Source organism: Atta colombica, unplaced genomic scaffold (genome assembly GCF_001594045.1).
Source record: "Atta colombica isolate Treedump-2 unplaced genomic scaffold, Acol1.0 scaffold254, whole genome shotgun sequence".
NCBI classification, from domain to species: Eukaryota; Metazoa; Arthropoda; class Insecta; order Hymenoptera; family Formicidae; genus Atta; species Atta colombica.
In genome coordinates, this window is record NW_017259353.1 from 1416254 (window position 1) to 1431823 (window position 15570).

Here is a 15570-nt window from a genome sequence, read left to right on the forward strand (position 1 = left end):
CTTTCAACGTTTCGTTCATGTTTCCTTTCTCTCATGCACACAGATTCACAAAGGCATACATACACACAGCATACATTGTGATACATTAAGCGCAAGTATACGGAGGCACACACGTTAAACCTTTCGTTCTTTCTTTCTGTCACTCTCCCTCTTTGCTCACTCCGTATCTGAAAACACACGTGACCAATCACACGTGATTCCTTTCTCTGTCTCTCATTTTCTCTCTCATATTCTATCTTTCTTACTCTCCTTCACCCTCATTCACTCCGTACCTTTGAGCGCACTTTCGCACCCGTTCTGTCTCTCTCCACATCACTATCATGCATACACTCACTTGCTTCTCTCGCTTCTTTCTCTCTCTATTCTTCAGTCTGCTCTAGCGTACACATACTCGCACGCGTACTACTCTCGTACTCTCAGGGCATGCCCGGTTGTAGGATGTTTGGTGTGTTGTTATTGTTGTACTTGTTGATGTAGTTTCTTATCCAAATTACAATACGATGCCCTAGATTAAACGAGTCGCATACACAAGGTATCTCCGTAATCAGTTGTTCATTTATCTCTCTTTAATTTCTTGGCCTCACGCTCATGTGGAGACGTGGTAACTTCCATAAAAATCGAACGAACATCTGGTGCCATAACGTACTCTCATAACGCGGTATTATTTTCGCATTTCGAAATGGCTGTCGCTGCCGCGAGCACGCTTCTTGCGCATCTCACAAATGAAACAGGAAATTCAGGGGGTAAATTGGAAGATAACTATTCGATCTATCGGCAAGCATCATCATTCGCCTTCGTCCTCGTGCACATCAAGCTCTCGAACAGAGAGACTAATAGAGAGAGACAGAGAAAAAGAGAAGATGGAGAAAGATAGATAAGAACGGGAAAGAGAGCAAGAGAGAGGGGGGGAAGGAGAGAGAGAGAGAGAGAGAAAGAGAGAGAGTCAGAAAGAAGCCGAGAGAAATGGAGGATCTGGACGGAAGAAAGAGATAAGGAAGAGTAGTAGAAGGGTGGAGCAAGAAGAAGGGAGACAGAGCAAGAGTAAGCGAACTACGTAAGAACCTTCGTATTGATCCACTCGTCTCTACACCTCGTTACGACTATCTTTCCTACGAATCTCTAAGCATAAGGCCTCTCCCATTTTCGTGCACGTCTCATTACATAAAAGGGAAGAATGTACAGATTCAGTATATGATGGGTACTCATGCAGAAATTATCACATTCCGCACCTATCTCGTTTTGGAATATTTTTTTAGTTATTAATTATCAATAATTTAAATAACGAGATGAGTAATTATATTATATTTTTACTAGAGAAACCTTGGAGGTATATTTTTCATATTGCAAAGAGTCTCTCCCTTTTTTTTTTAATACGCTTTGTATTTTTTTGAATGTTATTGCAAACTTAGGATGATTAAATTAAAAAAAAAAGAACTATTTTGTCGTAACAATGTCACTATCACTGAACAAATAAAATTCTATTTCTACATTGAAAACATATTTATTTTTAAAAATAGATGGAAAATATTTTTCAGCGCGTCAGCAGAAATAACATTCAAACCGAAATTCGATCAACAGTATTTGTGTAATCGTAGCATCCTATTTTCGAAATTAACTTTTGTCGACTAAACCTACATCATGTAAAAGAGGAATCGTAGTATGTAACTTGCTGATTTATGGTGGATGACAAACCAATTTATTAGAGTTACAGAGCCACATATATATAACACGAACCGCGGGAAACAGTATTTTGCGATGATTTATATATCAATCGGGTTACACCAGAATTCGGGTAGAATTAAGGTCACATCGCTTCTAAAGCATTAAACTCGGGTCTTTCCATCTTTTATCATTCGATGGAATATTCACACGAAGTTTGATTATATTTCGCGAAAATATATGAGTAAAAATATATGAGTAAAAGTAATCTTAAAATCATTATTCAATTTTTTTATAAAATATTTAGAACTAATTATATTTTAGATGTCCAATAATTTCAGTTATATTTAAGTTTTAATCTATAAATTTTTAAAGCTCACGAATAAAAAATTATAGAACTCGCACAAAAATCAATTTTTTATTTAAACAAATATTAAAAAATCGATCGATTGAATTACGTGAAGTTCCTAATTATTAGAATCACATCTCGAAGAATTCTCATCGTATAATTATTTTTTTCAAATGTGAAATATGTTCAAATGATCAGACCGAGAATCTTAAAAGTTCAGGTAATTCGATCGATCGAAGTGAGAAGTGTATGTGTTCGATTACGACCAACCTCCAAATCGGAAAAGAATTATAGAAAGACAGTTATGGGGTGCGGAAAAGAACGATGAGCGGAAAGACAAAATACAGAGAATAGACGAAAGAAGCGGAAGAGATAACTTGAAAGATCAAAGGGATAATTGCAATGATGGAGGGTAATAAAAATAGGAAAAGATGCTAAAAGATTTAGAGAAGATAAATGAAAGGACGCAATTTTCTTCGAGAAATTCTTTCCAAAACGAAATTATCTCAGACGAAAATATAAGAAGTTCCACGAGAAGTTGAAGAAATAAAAATTAACTCTTTTCTTCGTAAAATCTAATTTCAAAGCACGTAAAATAAAAGATAATGTTTTAATTTTGTTAACAGAGAAGATGTGAACGTGTACATTTCTAAATTTGTCAAGTTTAATGACATTAAATTGAAAGCTTTTACGAGAAAGCAAAATCGGAATCAATTATTATTATAATAAAATTTTAGAAAGTTAATTGTTCTTTAAATGTAGATTCATCACAATTATGTCGAAGATTTCATTTCATTTTATATTATAAAATATTCTTAAAATACTTTTTTTTAAAATAAATCATAACTATTATTTAAAACTTACTCTAATTATAAAATGATGAAAAATTCTATATGTTTAAAGTCATAAAAAATTCTTACGAACGCATCCAAAAATAATTCAAGATACGCTTTAGCACAAAATATAATATTAGCGATACTGATATGTGTCTAATTATTTTAAATATTATTAAAGACCATTATGAATATCGCAACTGTCATTCAAAAATAACTAAAAATTTGCGCATTGCAGCAAAAAATATAATATCAGCAATCTTAATACTTATCTAATTATTCTAAACATTATTGAAGATCGTTATTTGCGCAATTGCAAACTAACCAAAACTCTCTTAGTTACTATTACAAATATTCTATGCAGTCACGAATATTTAGGAAAACGACTGAAGATGACTGAAGAAAGTCTAAGTTCTTTTCGCAGGAGAAAAAAATAAGATACGGGAAGATGATACAGTAAATGACGGGACGAACGTCAAGATTTTCGCAAAAACTTCAAGTGGGATAAAGAAATATGAAGCCAAGAAGAGGATACCGATATTGTCGGCAAGAAGGAAGATTTGGTAGCAAGCCCGGATGATTGCGCCAGTCCATTAGCGGCGTCGCTCCAACGAATTGCGCTGCATTAACGAGGACCTGCTTCTCGAAGAGCAGTCAGCACACTGATTGGCCGAAGGGAGCTCGAAGATCGATGTCTTCGGTTTCCGGGAAAGTCCTTCCGCGTCTGCTTCGCGTTACCACAAGGGTGAGCAACTCGAAAATGTCGATTCCGTTCGAGGGGAAAGACGTGGAGTTATAGACAGGGATCGATATGCGACGGTGCAATTTCTATTCCTGGAAATACTTCCGAAATGAGAAACGAGCCTTGATGTGCTATATCGAATGCGCTACATCCTATTCGATGTTTGCGGCGGCAAAGCGTGAAGCAACCATCAGCAGTTTTTCACAATGTTTCGCGCGAAAACTAATCAAGAATGGAATTTAAATCTTGATGCTTCGATGCACATAAAACTTTCTGAGCCATAAATAAATTGTCTATTTTTTTTTAATTTATAAATACTTTCTTATAAACAACTTTAAATAAAATATATTGTATATTTTTCATTTTTCGAAATCAATTTTTAAAAACTTTTTTAAAATATTTACAATATCTACCAATATATATTCACTTTAATACTTCGCTACTCTCTATAGAACTATGATCACACCTGGCTTCTAATACTAGCTTTGTTAACGATTGGTTACATCAGCATTCGGCACGATTTAGGGCTTAGGTTTATGACAGGTGGTTTGATATATGGCAGTCGTTGAGTCAGAGGAAAAGACTCCGAAGGGGTAGAAAAGTTTAATTTGGGTACCCAGTGTAGTTGCCTACGAGCTCCTCCCCTCAACGCGATTTAAGTTTTTCTACTTCTTCGAGAATAAAAAAAAATATACCGTGCTTTGCGAGGTTATTTTTATTTAACTTTCGCCTTTTCATTTGCTCGCGTGCAGAATATAGATGTAAAAGATATAACGCTTCGTACTGCATAAACTACATCACTTTTGTAATAATTGATTGAGGCATTTAAGTCTCTGACCTTGATCAGTATCTTTTTGCATTCAAATTTAATTAGCATTTAGTCATACGCAGTAACACGTATATGTTTCTAAACACAAATTAAAATAAATTTATATTTCTGCATATATTTCTGCATATATTTTTTTAATTCTGCTAATTAGTAATAGAAATTTTTTTAATTAATCTACATATATATTATATATATTATATATATTAAGATTTGTCAAAAGTTATTCTTATAATTAAGTTAAATTTTATATTTGATTTTATTAATTAATTAAAATATATTATTCAAAATAAATACAAGATTAAAGTACGCATTACAGTGAATAATTATAAAGATAAAACTTATAAATTATAGAAATTGAAGTTTTAGATATGTTATATGATGTATAGTTTTTGAAGCAACACGACAAAACAATTTGCCTTTTGAAGTTTTTCCTGCAGACGTTCGTGGGACAAGACAATAAGATCACTTTTCCAGAATTGAAAAATCGTGTTGTCTGCCGAAAGTTTGTCTCAACTATCGGAGTACAATTCATTGTGCGTGGGACACACGAAAAAATACATTTAGGTGAAAGGAAGGAACACTGTGTTCTGTAAAATGATTCTCGGCACGTTGAATTTGTAAAGGGGGTTGGAATGCTGAGCAACTGGATGGCTAGAGCCACTTGGATGAAACTGAGATTGCTTGGCAATGGTGGCAATAAGGGAGAATACAGAAGTATAGAGACATAAAACGAGAGAGACACGACAGATAAGAAAATCAACATAAAAATAGCTGAAATAAAAACTTATTTTTTCAGAGAAAAGTGAGATTTTTTATTGAGTTAGACTTCAAATTTAAATGGAAATAATGAGAAATTTCGAATTATTACATTACGTAAATGTTCTGTTTTTACTTACTTAATGTGTGTGTGTGTGTGTGTGTGTGTGTGTGTGTGTGTGTGTGTGTGTGTGTGTGTGTAAATTACTTTTATACTCCATAAGATATGGCAAATATTTTAATAATTTCTTTTTAAAGATTAATTTAAAAGTAAATGCAATAAAATAATTTTCCTATTTATAGAAATGTATTTATAGAAATGTTTATGAAATCACTAGCAAAACAACACTTATTTTTAGAGAGATATGTCAGATATATCTAAACAATTGGAGATCAGAGCAAATATGTGAATAAAGCATATACGGAGGAAGAATAAGAAAGACTATAGAAGATTGAAAGGATGGATACTGGTATGCGCGTCTGTTAAGACATGAGTGCGCACGTTCCAGGCACGTTAGAAGAAAATAAAGGGTGGATTTACGTATTCGGAGTGAATTTGCCTCAGGAGATTGCCGACCAAGATCGCGTGGGACAACAGAACCTGGTAAAAGCTTCGAACAAAACAAAGCATGAAAAAACAAAGCGGTTTATTAAAAAATGGAAAAAATTCAAAACAAAGTACAAAATAAAAAAGTTTCTAATTTAAGAGAGGCTGTTATTTTTTAAGGCATAAAAGTTTGTAGAAAAACATTATTTATAATGTGCGCATTAATCATTCTGAATGCTACGTCTTACAATTGTATAACGAGTGTTCGAATCCCTGTCGAATTCATAAAAAGAAACTCGACCGATATCAAAGATCTTAAAAGGAATAATATCTGTAGCGCGCGTGACACGCGTGCATTAAGCTACGGGTCCGTGAGACTCGGACATGTTAAGAAAAAAAAGTAGAGGGTGAATTGACGTAGTTGAAATGACTTTGGTCCGCGAAGGGAAAAGACTGAGGGTTAGGGGGTAGGCGTTTTGGTGATCGCAGAGGTATCACCGAAAAAGCTTAGGATGGTTGGCAGTGGCGGTGGTGACGGCGGCGGCGGTGGTGACGGCGGCGGCGGTGGCGACGGCGGTAGTAGTGGTGGTTGAATGTTGCTGAGGGGTGGATACCGGGGGCAAGTGAGGGCAGATCAATGCGGACATGTGCGGGAAATTGCACAGGGATCGATCCCAGGACCCTCGGGGGAAGCGCGGCCTCTGTGTTTTTCTCTCTGTCACTCCTCTCGCACCTCCCCTATATACCCTCTCTTCCTCCGTCTGTTCTGATTCTCATTTCGTTCCTCCCCACGTCTCCTAAGCCTCACTTTTCGTCTTTCTCTCTCTTTCTTCTCGCGCCTTCGCACGGATTTTGTTCTTTCGCGAAATGCTCGCTCTCCTGATGAATGCATCACTTACTGATCATAATTACTGATATACAGATGATCTTTCAGCAATTGACGATATTTTTTATGTAATATTTATTGGAATAGCTTGCCCAATTTCTATCTTAAAATGCTTTAAATCACGCTTCCATTTTGAATTTTACATTTTAAATCTATTTATTTTATAATTACATTCCAAACTATTATTTAGTCAACAAATTATAAACAATTTTAGAATATATATATTGGGTTGTCCGGAAAGTTCGTGCCGATTTTTGATAGATGGCGTAAGGACAGGTCTGAATATATCAAAACGATTGAAAACAAATGACATGCGTACATATCGTAAAAGACGGTACTTTAGGCATACTTGGAAAAAAATTTGGTTACGATACGTTAATTTTTGTCAGTTTTACGCCTTTGCATATGGAAAAAAACAAAGTGCATTTTAGGCATTTAATGCTTTTCTTTTATCAGAAAGGCAAAAATGCCACAAGCGACAAACAAGATATGCGCTGTTTATGGCGAAGGTGCTGTAGCTGAAAGAACTGTGCAGAAGTAGTTTGCTAGATTTAAAGCTGGTAGTTTCAACCTTGAAGATTAAAAACGCCCGGGTAGGCCCTCCATCACAGATGAAGATCAGATTAAAACATTGATCGAGAATAATCCATGCTATACGACACGTAAATTAGTAGAAATGTTGAATATGTCAAAATCCACCATCCACGAGCATTTTGTGAAGTTTGGCTACATAAACCGTTTTGATGTATGGGTTCCCCACGATTTAACAGAGAAAAATCTGATGGATCGCATTTCCATTTGAGGCTTCGCTCTATAAACGCAACGAGGAGACATCATTTTTGAAGCAAGTAGTGACGGGAGATGAAAAATGGATCATTTATAATAAATTGGGGAAAGCGGAATGAATCATCTTTAGCCATCCCAAAAGCCGATCTTCATCCAAAGAAGGTCATGCTCTGTGTCTGGTGGGATTGGAAAGGGATCCTGTATTATGAGCTTTTATCAAACAACGAGACGATAAATTCAGAGAAGTTGTTCCCAATTAAATGAATTGAAAACAGCAATTGAACAAAAACGTCCAAAAATAGCGAATCGGAAAAATAGCGAAGAGCGTCGTGTTTCATCAGGACAATGCGCGGCCTTATGTGTCTTTGATAACTCGATAAAAGTTGTTGGAGCTCGGTTGGGATGTTCTACCCTATCCACCATATTCACCAGATCTCGCGCCCTCTGATTTCCATCTATTTCAATCATTACAAAATTCCCTTAATGGAAAAAGCTTCAACTCTTTGGTCGAAGTAAAAAATCTTAAATAGTAGAAACTTAGAAAAGTTTTTCGCTGAAAAACCTGAGAGATTCTGGAAGGACGGAATTTTCAAGTTCCCTGAAAGATGAAGAAAGGTTGTAGAACAGAATGGCACCTATATAATTTAATAAATGTATACTAAAATTTAAATCTTCTGCGTTTCAATTTTCCTTCAAAATCGGCACGAACTTTCTGGACAACCCAATATAATTTGGATATATATAATCTTCCAAAAAATTAAAATTAATAATTCAAGAAGATTAATTTAATAGTAAGAAATTTATTTTTTTTAATAAAAGTTTAGAATGATATTATGGAGATAAAATTAAATAAAAACAGAGAAAAAAGGAGAAAAAGAGAGTTAAATCACAGATATTAATGCGCGTAAATAATCGCTATTTCTTATAATAAATTTTAACAAATGTAGGACTGTTTCTAATCTGAGATGCTTCTTTAATTAATAAGTAAAACTTGTAATGAATAAAGTGAATCTTTACCTTAATCTATAGGATAAAATTGATATCTGTCTTTCCATTTCTATAAAATTATTCTAGTTTAAAAGTCGGAAAACCTATCCAAAATCGAATAATAATTATTCAAAAAATAAAAATTATTCAAATAAAAGGTTTACAAAAAAAGAGGCTCCTTAATCTATTTATAAATATAAAATTTCACATTTACAAACTTTTTTGACAAAGTAATAATGGATAATAAAACGCAGCAGGTTACCATAGCAAGTAAAAAATTAGCAAAAGGAAAACAACAATAGCTTGCATTAGAAAGCTCAGGTATACTAGTCAAAAGATACAATTGAGCAAAATACAAAACTATTTAAAAAAATTTAGAAAATCGCGCTATACTTCAATTTTCTGAAGGAAAATTTGTCAGTCATTCTATACAAGCGGATAATAAATTTCTTTTTTTATGCTTTAACCTCGTCATGGTATTGAATTATAAGTATAGGTGTACTTGAAGCAAAAAAAAATTTATCATCCGTCTTTTAGAATTGTGTCCGTTGTAGATGAATAGACATCTTTTGCTGCCATGACAATTGCGAAGATGCATTCTGGTATTTTCTTTGTAAAACTCATTTCCACAATCGGTCTTAATCGACATTTTACTGCCATACATTTCTCATGGATGTAGCATCGGAACGGCACAGCACGGCTTTGCCGTGAAGATTGATTAAACTTGCTGCCGCAACACCGCCGCGCCGCCCATGCGAGGTATATTAAAGACGTGACCCGACATAAAGGATCCTTGTCCTCAGTTCCTATCTATCTCTCTTTCTCTCTTTCTCTCTCTCTCTCTCTCTCTCTCTCTCTCTCTCTCTCTCGCTCTCTCATCCTCTTTTCTTCTATGACCACATTGATTTTCCACGGTACTCCACCCTTAGTCCACATTACTCTATCCCTTCCTCCATCCGCTAACTTTTCCTCTGCAAACTCTTCTCCGAAAGAGAATGTACCCCAAGTGGAGTACAGACAAGCACCGTTCAGGCATTCGTGCCTTCTTCCTCGGCGCCTTCTTATCGACACCCGACGTCGCGCGCTGGAGGCCGTGTAGTCGCTGTTTACTTGCGAGTAATCCGGGAGCTGGCCCGAGTACTCGAAAGCTTTGCAAGTTTGATTGAATCTCGGCAGCAAGAGTGCCGCCGGCATCAGAAAATGGACAAGTTGCTAGCTTCAGAGTTCGTTCTACACGATTCCCATTTTTTATTTTCCCCGCGAAAGTTAGTGGATGTCGTGAACAGAACCATTTTAGTCGGCACAATCAACCAAAACTTTTGTGTCTTAAACAGAAAAAACGTTTTCAGATTGTAAACGAACTGAATAATTTTGTATTACGATTAGAATGATAATGCACCCCGAGTTTAAATTGGCGACGGAATAACATTATATAGAAAAGCGAATTAAATACTTTGCATCACGTGATTTATTTAATTTTTTATCAGCCGCATTAGCCATTTTATTTAATATCTTTTAATATCGTTTAAATTTTGAATTGTATAAAAAAATTGAGAGAAAAAACTATGTTCATCGTAGCTATAACGGCCATTTGTCTCTCTTAATCAACGTTGCAAGCGTTATTTTTTGAATATCTATTTATTATTGTCAATTTGTTTAAGAGCTCGGTGCTTTTTTTTCAGATAAAAGCATATTTACGCTTTTCCTCGTTAATGAGATTTCGCCTTTGATGTCCACCGTTTTTATTGCATTAAGTGGATTTCGGAGGTAATTTTTTTTTTAGTCTGCCGCGCCACGTTTGCCACGCTGTTGTAACGTTCGTGAAATGCATTCTCGTTTTTCGCTCATGTCGACGAGAATCGATAGACCGGGCAGATTAAAACCGAGTATTCGTACTGACGATTTCGAACGTGCGACGGGAATATAAAGCCAAGTGCGCGCCATGTTTTTTCTCTACCATTTGTTTTTCTTCTATCGATCCACCAAACTTAGCGATATTTTCTGACTAAAGCTATATTACAAAATAATTAAATTTGCAAATCAAAGTTATACAGAACATATTAAATTTTCGCAAATTTTACACTATATTGCCTGATATAATGTTGCGTGCCTTGCAAATACTTTCCAGAGTTGAGAAGCAACGCATTATTGTTACAGTTACTTTTTTAAACGGTAACATTATATTTTTTATCAGTAACGGCAATGATGACGCAGTCAATTTTGGCGTAATGAATATAATCGTTACTTTTATCATTATTACGTACACGTAAGTAATATGTGTACGTATACACAATATACATGGAATGTGCATAAACGAATGTTAAAAGAAAGGAGTTATATTTGATCATGTTGCGATCGACTATAACCACTATATATTTCGTGTTGCATTGGTCAATTAGCGACGTATAATTAAATGCCACTCTAAAAAAGTCAGTGAAAAAATTCAAAATTCAGTGAAAAAGTAATGGAATTGTAACAACTCTATATTTTTTTAAATACGATAACGTTAACGAGTTATCTTTTCAATGGGTAATGATCAGTTCTTTTTTACAACGAGTAACGAGTAACAGTAACGAGATACTTTTTAAAAGTAACTTTCTCAACCCTGAGACTTTCATATCGTGATATATTTAATACTGATAGAATCAGTAAAAATACATTTTACGTCTGAAAGTCTATTAGTCTCGGTGTCGCAAAGACTAATGCGGCAAGTTCTGAGAGGAAATTGCAATCATCATTTGTCCAGAGGACGCAATAATGTACGGTGAACTACCCTCGGCATAGTCCAAAATCGTCCCACGTACGACGACACCATGTGGATTTCACGAGAATAAAGGCGAAGAAAAGGGATGCTTGAGACATTAAAGAAGTAAAAAACGAAAGAGTCGATAGGATAAGATCGAATGAAGGAAGGATAGACGCAGATAAAAAAAAGGAGAGAGACAAACAATTCAACGTGACACCGTGCATTTGTCTCATTGCTCCGCTTATCGCGTAAAAATCTCATTTTTATCCTTTCCGCGATACCCTCCGACGAAATTCTGCGCCTTCTAGGCATGAATAGACCACCTATGTAAGTCCTATTCTCTAGCCCTAAACTCCCCAGAATATATTTGATGGCATCGCCACTCCTGAAATAGGCCATTACATCCAATCTCGTCTCATTTCCGGATCCTTTCTTTTTCTAACCGATCTTTGTTTTTCAACTGCGTTTCGAACAACTCGAGTGGGATAACTTGTCATTGATTTACCTTGGGGTCTTTCCAATCTTTACAACGCGAGTTTCTTCATTTTCTTGAGTGTTAGAACAATGTTGACTGAGCTTAAACATTATATTTATTCGGAGAATTGTTGCTAATGATAGAGAGAAATCGATTACATTTACTTTTAAAATATCGACAAGTTTAATTTAAAAAATGCCTTTTAATATAATAAAAGTGCCTAAATATGAAAGATTACGCTTACCTTTTTTTAAATAAAATTGTAGTAAAGTCAATATAATATAAAATTAATCGATCTATCTAAGAGAATATATCAATTAAATATTTCTATCCACACAACTGCATAATACATATTAAAAAATGTAATGTAATGTCGATATCTATTTTCATCTTCTTCTCGACGTTAAATTTTAAGTAACCGAGTTATCTTTTACTCCCGGATACTTTGAGAAAATCAAAACTTGGACATCTGGAGGATACGGGCAGTCAGCAAAGATTAAGAAAGAAGAAGACGAAGAAAAATCTTTCCCCATGTCTCTTCATCCACGTGCTGCGGATGTTCCGCATGCCCTGCACATACGTACACAATGCCAAACAAGAATTGCTGATGAATCACGCGCACGCGTGTGTGTGTGTGTGTGCGCGCTCACGCAATCGTGTTCGTTTTTGCCATATTGAAATTTACTTGCAATATTTCTCTCTTTCGCGTCGAAAAATATTGCGCAGAAATATCAGCAGTCATGGTCAAATGTTGATAAAGCCAAGTTTTCCTAGTGGAAATTCGTCAGGAAGATAAAAATCTGACCAGGCACGGTCGAAACGAAACTATCCGAATCGGATCCGAGTGACAGATGACTCTAATCTGCCGATAGTGCGCGATCGAGAGTCTACCTTGCAATAGAAACATGGAATTGTAGTAGGCTGCTAGAATCTAGCACAAGAGATCCAGATAAGAACCGACGCAAAAAGAACATAAGTCACGCTGACACGTAATTTCGGTGGCCGGAATGATACGCGGTAATTGTCTCGGATGTCTCACAAGTTAAGATGAAAATGTATGTGTTCGTAGAACTTTTAAAATAAATTCTCTAAAATTAATTTAATTTTCGTGACATAGATTTTGATTAAATTATATTGTATAGGTATAGGGTCTTCAAACAAAAAATAATATCCAAGCGATTTTATATATTAATTTTTTTTAATAAGTGCACTGAACTTTAAAAAGTTTTAAAATTTTAATTATAATTAAAATAATATACATAAAGTATATTAAAATAATAAAATCGATGAAAATTTAAAAAATTGAAAGATTTTTATCAAATAAAAAATCGCGAGCAAAATTCATCTTCTTTTTGTAATTTTATTTTATTTCAAGTAAAAATTCAATGTAATGTTCTTATATAAAATCGCATGTTATATGTTACTTTAATTGTCATAGATGATATGATGTTTTATAGTCTGTCATAGTTTTGCTATGATCTGTGGTTTTTCTACAAATCATAATAGAAGTATGACAGATTGAAAAACATCAAACAAAAAGAAAAATATCAAAAGATAGATATTTAAATAATATAAAATCAAAAGATAGATTTTTAAATAAAATATTCTAGCTTATACAGAAAAAACTTAGCAAAAATTTCTTGCTAAGTGTAACACCTACACCTGTGATAATTTGCTTGAAGCAAGTTTACTGCAGCGATTTAATCAACATTCAATAGTTGTTAAATCAGAATCTTTATAATTCTTATAAATTAAAAAGATATCATGTAAAATTACTAATTTTTATTTTTAATTTATACTATACTGTCCTATTAATATAATACATTGCAAGATTTATCAGGTTGAATTTGGCAATTTTTTATTATTAAAAAAAAGACAAAAGACAGAAACAAAAAACTACTGTTACTAAAGTATTACTTAGCCGAAACTTTCACAATCTTCCATTTCGAAAGAATCCTTGTAAAGGATCGCGTATATCTTCAAAGTAAACCGAAAGTACTCGTAAACAACAATCATCAATCATAGCTGCGAGAGTCATGCGGGTAGCTACGCAGCTGATTCTATACTATCGTTTTCTCCCTTGTGTTACTGGGTTACCGCACGTCCTAAAACGGAAGTGAATTCCATCCCCAACCGCACCCGCGAGTGTAGTACCGGTGAGTGCTTTTAGGCAAGGCCGCATTCGTAGGCGACGGGCTTTACGCCGATGCGATGGCACGAAATAAGCAGAATGAAACGAATAAGGGAAGAAAGGCAGTTGGAGTAAGAAGAACGTGCGCGGATAAGGAGACAGAGTGGCAGTTGAAGGAGGGGGGTTGCTGAGAACAAATGCGAAGCTCTGCTTCCATTTACGTCGGGGATTGCGAGCGTCAGGGGTTGGCACGAAGTACGGGATGGAAGAAATTCGTGGAAACACCGCGGAATTGGATAAGCCGGCGGGGTTTGTTTTGTCAGGGGTTCGCAATGAGGATAAACGTGGCGACTGTGAGATCGCGTGGTCGATGGTCATAGGCCTGAATATCGCGTGTCCCAACAAACTTTCTCTTGCTAGCTCATTCACTCGCTCGCTTACTCGTCCGTCTGCGCGGAAATCGACAATCTGCTAACCCGAGACAGGCACTCGTGTTGTTAACAAGCGCCGCCGCGCCGGATCGATGGATCGAAACTATGTTTCCCTGTTAAATTAATATTCCCTCAAAATGCTTACTTTTCACGAATGACTAAATTACCTCCTCCTCACCCCATCCTATAAGTTTGTCAGTCTTTCCTAGGAAATCATTCTTGCTATTTAGTAACTATATGAACTATTATATGACACTGTTTAATAGAATTCACGGAAATTTTGCATTGTGTTTTAAAAATTATATAAGCAGACTTTTCTTTCTTATCTGAGAAAAAGCACAAATAAAGATACTCCGTACTGAAACAATGCAATACATTTTTTTAAATGTAAATTAATAAATGTTTAGTTTACTTCACTTTTCAACCATACATAAATAGATTTTCTAACATTTCAATATTTGCCCATTTAACAGCAAAGAAAATTTAGAAACATTCATTCTTAGTGTCACTGTCATTATTATTGTCAGCTACTGTAATACTGCACGTAGTATTCCAAATCGCAATGCAATAAAGAAAAGTGGTTGCGATTAATTTTTTTAGATATTATCCTGCAATGCGATTCGCCAATCTCATTCTCCGCTGTAGAGAAAGTGCGGAAGGAGACGAGTCCTTACTCGAACTATTGTCGAGACGAGAGACGGCGATCGAAAGCCCGACAATGGAATTGCGATTATCGTCCGAGCAGGGTTGCTTGCCCTCATCAAACCCTATATACGCGAGGGCGAATCGAATGGTATGGAACACGATGAGAGACAGGGAGAGATATCAGCGAAGGAAAGAGGGAATGGAAGGGTGAGGGATGGGATTGGCACGGGGTGGAGGAGCAAGATAGAGTTAGAGAGGACCGAGCGGGAGGTACTAGGTGCTGTTTGTTGAATCCTCGAGATCAATACGACGTACCCTATCTCTTTCTCCCTCGTAATATTGCGGACGATGGCGTGCGTGACACACGTATATGTTCATGTTCCCGATACACGTCACGAAAGGCAAAGTGATGCTGTACCAAATGATCCCCGATTTTTTACGAAAGTGTTTTGTCAATCTTCGTTTCTCAATGAAAAATGGACAAAATTGTGATGTACGAATAGCTTGATTGTCCATTTTCAATTCTTTTCTATAAGATAGATTGACGCAGTGATGAACGGGAAATTTCGTGATTAATATTGTGTACATCAGTCATGCCAATTACGACAGATTGCTGCCGTGAGATTGTAGCTAGTACCTCCATTTCCGATAATTATACAAAATTCTATTTATGCAAGTTTCAACATGGAAGTGTGGTTCTTAAAAAATTGATTATTCTTCTTTTAATCCTATCTATATATAAACAATATTTATAAATATATATTTATA

General features: G+C 35.4%; 1 protein-coding gene across 2 annotated transcripts in view; it reads right to left on the reverse strand.

Moving 5' to 3' along the window:
• The window catches only part of LOC108689086 (broad-complex core protein isoforms 1/2/3/4/5-like), an 83103-nt gene that overhangs the window by 3227 nt on the left and 64306 nt on the right, over positions 1-15570 (reverse strand). The window lies entirely within an intron of this gene.